The sequence below is a fragment of the Mytilus edulis genome, chromosome 6 (genome assembly GCF_963676685.1).
Source record: "Mytilus edulis chromosome 6, xbMytEdul2.2, whole genome shotgun sequence".
Classification (NCBI taxonomy): domain Eukaryota; kingdom Metazoa; phylum Mollusca; class Bivalvia; order Mytilida; family Mytilidae; genus Mytilus; species Mytilus edulis.
In genome coordinates this window covers 35,482,466-35,489,367 of record NC_092349.1, presented here as the reverse complement: position 1 = coordinate 35,489,367, position 6,902 = coordinate 35,482,466, and the positions used below count along the sequence as shown (strand labels likewise).

Sequence of the window (6,902 nt, the reverse complement as noted above, 5' to 3'; positions counted from 1 at the left end):
AGAGGATTCTGGCAAAAATTAAAAAAATAGAAGAGCTTATCGCAGGCGTTACCACACCTCTGTACCTTCAGAACAAATATTTTCATTAGCAGGACTAGTTACAACGTAACACATTTGAAAATCATCTTGTCCAAAGGAAAAATTTACAAGATAATCATGATGATATTTCTAAATACGAACACATTCGTTGCACCCTGTGTCGACCATCAGAAAATGACCAAAGGCTTTTAATCGACTAGTAAAGCTGTACAGACAATGACAGAGATGACACCACTAGCATAAATCAATCAAATGAAAAGAAATCAAATACAATTAATTAATTTGAATTAACGAATAGAGAAAAAAACATTAAAGGACAAAAACAAATATGGATTTATTAAATATAAAGAGTAAAATGTGGTGTGCCAAAATTTTTGAACGTTATAAAAATACACTGAGAAAAATGTATTAAAAATACCTTTAACCATATATAACGCATTCCTTCCGTTCAGTTGTCTTAATAAATCGTATAATTGTCGAAATATTGCTATTTCAATCAGAGTTGTATTGCCACAAAACTGTCAGCATGTTTGCACTGCTTGTGTAAAAGAGACTAAGTGTTACAACTAATATTAATCAAGCTCCATATCAAGTATATACGATATTGCCCTACTATACATGCCATAGAATACAAGAAAAATATTAAAGACGTTTTCTTTGTACACTGAGTGTTGTTAAATGGCAAACGATTGGCAAACAGAAGTGGTCCCACTGCTTGTGTAAACAATGCATATTTGTTTAATCATGTATAAGATCAAATATAACATCATTCCAGAGAAGACAAAAAACATATTAATGAAACTTATTCTTGTACAAGGAATAATAAAAAATTTGAAACTAGAAAATCATGAAGTTGGTAGACGTCAAATGTACAGGTCCAAAGATAAAACTTAATTAACAAAAACGTTTCTGATTCTCTGCGTGTTGTACATTTGGCAAAGAGGAAGTGACTGCATGGCTGCATGATGCAAAAATTATTTACACGGCACAACTCAACAGTATATCAAGCTAGTACCAGCCAGTATAGCTAGTGAGTTCCTTCTACATAAAGTATTGCAAAATTAAATCTTTCGGGAAAAAGGAAGTGCCTACATGACTGATTCGCAAATTACAAAATGCACCTACATGGAACATTATGGCAAATTGTTTGGACAAATGTTTCTACTACATGTTTTTCATACGGATTGGAACAGGGACAGAATGAAGCGATGTCTAGTTAGCGACACCTTTAAAAATAATGGAGTGACCAAATGTACAAATTTTTAACTTTAATGGACGACCCTACCTGCAGGCTTAATTATGATTTTTCATTTAGAGCGTTTAATTCCAAACATTGCTGGTCGTAGATTGGATGGGTTATAAAATGTTTCGACATAATTGAAAAATTATTAGAAAAAAGAGCCATGAAAGCCTTTTAATGTAACAGTTTTGTTTATTCTGGAATACCACGGTTAAATGTACTCAAGCCCAGCTAGATTTGATTTCTGATCAACTGTTGCTATAACAAAACATTGAAAACCAATGTTATCCTTATATTCTTATAATATAAAAATATAAAACGTCTGTCATAGATCGTATTTCTTAGTGTCCACAGTATTTTGCTCAATATATCCAAACAGTGTTCCATAGCTGTATATCTAGATGTATATGACCGGAGAGTAGACTAGAAAAGAATATACAAAATTGTAATATAATAACTTTTGTAAAAGCTGGTCCGAACATAGTCAATTTTATCAATATCAGTGTCTACGTTTTGTCTTACATTAAGTCGTCTGTATATTCAAGACATGTAAGATGTGTCTGTCTTTTCCTTAAAAAAAATGAATCTCTCCTTAATAATAGGACAACAAGGTCAATATCGTGTTTCAACTTGTCGATTGGTAATCATGCCATAGCAATTTTGGTATCAAATCATAAAACATCTTTCTATCGTTAGTTTAACTTTAAGGAACCTATAATAGCTTTTGAAGTGGGATTTTTGTACTAATAGACAGCAGATTATTGGGATTGTCTCATTTAATATATCTGATGACTGCATTTAACTAGGAACTATTCAAGTGGCTGTACATGTTTGGTGTTCATTAGTAGTTTGTGTCTCATTATCTGACATTATTTTCAGATTTTAAATTAGGAAATTAAGATACTGTAATGTGTTATTTTATGCTGTTTTTTTGTCTCTTTATTTTCATGAAATGGTCATAGTTTAATTAATTTCTGCACGTGTTCCTTTTATTATCTGTTCCCACATATTTAAAATTTTAGATGAACATAGACGATGTTTTGTCTTGAATGATGGTATTCTTTACAAGAAATACACTAAAAATGGTTTATGAACATATTTTTCTGCCAATCATTCAATATAGTTAGTCCAGCTTTTGAACAGACCGATATAATTTTTAGAGTGTCTAATTTACAATTTTCTACAAGAAAGAAATACAAACGATTTTTTTCTTTTATTTCATATTTTTCACACAGCGTTTGCTAAGCTCTGAAGTTTAGGGAATTCCTGTTATACCAGTCCATTTTTCAATAAAAGAAGTATAATAGGCAACATGTGTATAAAAAGTCGGGTTTTTAGCATCACAATCATACAACCATCCGAACACTCCGACAAGAACACGTCTTCCATTGATTTCACATGTCAAAGGTCCACCAGCGTCTCCCTGAAATTAGTTTTTTTTTAATTTCATCAAATTTAAATTATTTTAAAAATTACCTTCAAATAGTATTTTCATAAAATATAGAATTTCATATACTAATACATACTGTAAAATGCAGCATTTATTATTACCATGCAACTAAAAGACATTTTGAATTACATGCATACAGACAAATATTATTTTATCATATATACTTTTCAAAATAGGGATGTAATAGTAACATTTTTACAGTTATAAATACAAGGGGTTTTCCTTATTATGTTAAATGTGTGGTTGACAGAGTTGTCAAGAATTTGAAACGCGACATATTTTGGTAGCATGTACTGATTATGTAAGGGGATATAACCCAAATTAATGCATATATGTGAAATAGAAACAGTCAACTTAGAGATATATTCTAGTACATGTATTATCAAAAAAATTTTAGAATAATAGTTAACTGCAATATAAAGACTCTTGTTGTATTGCCTTCATCATCTGGAAATGCTTAAAGTAATGTAAGGCATACTGTAAAATGTGGAATGGACTTTAAAAATATGTTACTGTTTAAACGCGTATGATTAAGATTAGTTTTTTTTATACTTACATTGCAGGGTTGTTTTTTATTATCATAAGTACATATTTGACGCTTCGGTACTTTAGGATCTACTAGATCATTACATTCGGCATTGGATATAACTGATATGTCTGCAAACTGGAGAGTTTCTGTCTCTGTTTCTGTTCAATAAATGATATTATTATGAACTGTTTAAAAATTGATAAACTTACAAACTTGTTCACCTTTTTTAAGTTGATAACAAAATATGTACATATATCTAAATATACTAGTGCTAATTAGAATATTTGAAAGACAGCACATGCTATCAAACACTTCAATTGCCAAATACGTGATAATAGAAGCTGTGCAGAAAATAAATAGTAACGTAACGTCTCTTTTTAAAGAGTACATCAGCTGTTAGCTTACATTAATTGTAAAAGATGGACGAAGGATACCAGACTCATGGATTGAAAATAAACTGACAACAACATTGATAAAAATAAAAAGACAAACAGACAAATAATAGTACAGAAGTCACAACATAGAAAAACTAAAGACTAAGCAACACGAACCCCACCAAAAACTTGGGATGATCTCAGGTGCTCCGGAAGGGTAAGCAGATCCTGCTCCACATGTGGCACCCATCGTGTTGCTTATGTTATTACAAATCCGATAAATAAATTCGGTAGGTCACATTCATGAATATGGAAGGGTATTGTAGTTACTTTTTTTTAATTCAACAACAATATATCACATGCTGTTAACAGATTTCTTCACTGGAACAGTGGAGATCCCTGTATGTATATTGAAGTTACGACACAAAGAACATATCCGATATCATCTGTGTAATGTGTAATCTTCCACATAATGTTAACCAACTTATTTTTTACGGACACTTGATTTCGCGTTTAGCCTTTTCTAACCCATTTCGTAGCGAAATAATTTCTCGATTTTAAAATTGTCTTCTTAAAGATAAATATGAAAAAATCAAAGTTTTACATATTGGCGGCGATTCATATTTTTTCGTTTTTTTTTTTTCTACTCGCAAATGTCTAGGTACATCAACGGTTGAAATGTGATCACATCGTACATTATCATATTGAATTGAAGAGACAAACACGCGCAGAAATTACAAATTGATGATCAAGCTTCATTATATGTTCATATCGATCATTGAAATTCTGATGCAATCATATTTGGCAATTGCGAATGCTATCTTTATATCAAAACATTTAGTGTTGTATACATCTTCGGACATCATATCAGGAAAATCCCATTTAAGTTATGAAGTATGTAAACCCTAACTATATACAAAGTAAAGGATCAATCAGAAGTATTCTAACTTTATTACCTTATTTGTTTTAATCGTACGTGTAAATGACAGCGGGGAAAAAAAATATTGACTTTTTTCATTTTATATGTTTTGAATATCAATTGATTTTTAAATACATGTATCTCATAAATAATTAAGAATGCTCGCTACTTTTAGTTTTGTTTTTTTGTCAGATATTCAGAATCCTCTGGTTTTATCCATGTGTTGCCAATAAATAGTTCTGTAACTATGACCTACTTTTCCTTTTATAATTTTATGACATATTTTTAAAAACCCTTATACAGTATTTTATAAAATTTTAGTTATATTTTTAAAAGGAAAATATGTTTATGTAAAATCTAGAGAGAATCTTTTCCCGCCAAGCTCTTTATCTATAAACTATCTATTTGTAATGAGTTTTTAAAAAGCTTGGTTTTTTCTTAATAGAGTAACGAACATCCTTAAACCAAAAAAAAAACACGTACTATTAACCTCCTATCACTTACTATTATCATCAATGAATCCCCATCCTGATATTTGACAGTTTTTAAAACCACCACAACCTTTGATTGTTGTATAAGAGATACTTTGACATTTAGGTCCAAAATTCAGAGGAGAATTAAGTTCAATAACAGCTATGTTATTGTCAAATTGAACGCCAAATTCGTCCTTGACATTCCAATTATAATGTGGATGCTGCAATATAAATTAATATGTTAAAGAAATAGTTTTACGTAGCACATCAATTGACCATTGTAAGACTCATATGTTAAAAGGGATGATATAATAATATTTGCTTATATTACATAGACAAGATGCCAATATTTAGGACATTCATTCTAACAGGTCATGTTGGAGTCAATAGTGAGCTGACAAAAAGTACACACATTGACTGATAGTGTGTAGTAATTATGACATAAAGCCTATTATAGAGTAGTACAACATTAGGATACAGCTTTTAAAGGTGCTATATAAATACGCCCCTTACCGTTAAGTATCAGACTGAAGTCTTTGCTGCCTGATAAAATACCTTCAAACTGACTGTGAGCTCACAACACTATCAATTGGGAAGATGTGAATGCAATTCATTGCGGCATATCGACAAAATTGTGCCACTTAGAACACAGTAGGGTAATTGCAAACTAAACGGATTGTATTTATTCTGTATTGCCTGTCCCAAGTCAGGATCAGGTATTTCAGTGGTTGTCGTTTGTTGATGTATATCGTATTTCTATTCGTTCATTCTTTTATATATGAATCAGGACACGAGTTTTCTCGTTTGAATTGTTTCACATTTCTCATTTCGGGTTTTTTTTATAACTAACTATGCAGTATGGGTATGGCTACATTTTAAAAGTCGTACTGTCACCTAGTATTGTAAAGTTCTATGTCATTTGGCCTCTGATTGAGAGTTGTCTCATTGGCAAAAAATGAGACAAATAGATTAAGAAAAAAAGTCATTATGTGTTATAAAAAAATTAGTTAAATTAAGTGCTTTTTATGATATAAAACAGTTAAACAATTTAGTTCTGTTAAGCTTTAACAATAATGTTCCAAACTAAATTGAAGAGGTTTTAACTGACAATTTTATTTTTTCCTGATATGACTAAAATTTGCATGTTTAATTTAAAAACGAATATTGGAATAAAAGACCAAAATTTAACTGATATCAATGTATACGATTTTTTGCGTTTTCAAACTATTACCATCGAAATAACCCTTGAAAACTATAATTGGTCAGACTATGGATATAAACAGATATGGTCCATAATAACCTTTGGTTTGGTCGTTTCTATTTTATATCATTGATTTAAAAATAAATATAGGTAATTGTCTTATATGTATTAAAGAGATTTTTTGTTGACCTTATCGAAGGAAAAGTTTTCTCACTCTTCAAGGACTTGTTGGGTCTCATAAACATTTTTTTCTGTTGTTTAAATTTCAATTCTATATAAATGAACATGCACATTTCCCCTTCACCTTAGCGATACTTACTATTTTGGAGTGTTTAATAGTTCTTATTTGTATATTTTTATCTGAAAAATTCCCCAAGCCACACTTAACTCGCCTGTTTACTTTTCTGAAAATTCAATTATAGTAATTCAGTAATTTGCCCACGTCATATGCAGCTGTTAAGACCATCGATAACTACCCCAAATAAATATATTTACAAAATATTTATTCTCTGAAGTAATACCTTTAATTGTTGCTGCATTTTTGGCAGAACAGCTTTATTATTAATTGTTTGCGCAACATTTAGAAGAGTCGGAATTCTAATTTCAATGCAAAAAAAATCGTTGTTTTTTCTTCAAAAATCACCTTTCTTATGATTTAGATGAAGTTCATACAACTT

At 30.4% G+C, this 6,902-nt stretch overlaps 1 long non-coding RNA gene across 1 annotated transcript; it reads right to left on the bottom strand.

Moving 5' to 3' along the window:
* Positions 1-2,534: 2,534 nt before the first annotated feature.
* On the bottom strand, positions 2,535-5,239 carry LOC139526074 (uncharacterized). Its single transcript, XR_011665117.1, has 3 exons — positions 5,056-5,239; positions 3,286-3,416; positions 2,535-2,702 (listed from the first exon to the last, which is right to left on the bottom strand). It is a non-coding gene; the product is annotated as an uncharacterized lncRNA (long non-coding RNA).
* Positions 5,240-6,902: the final 1,663 nt, after the last annotated feature.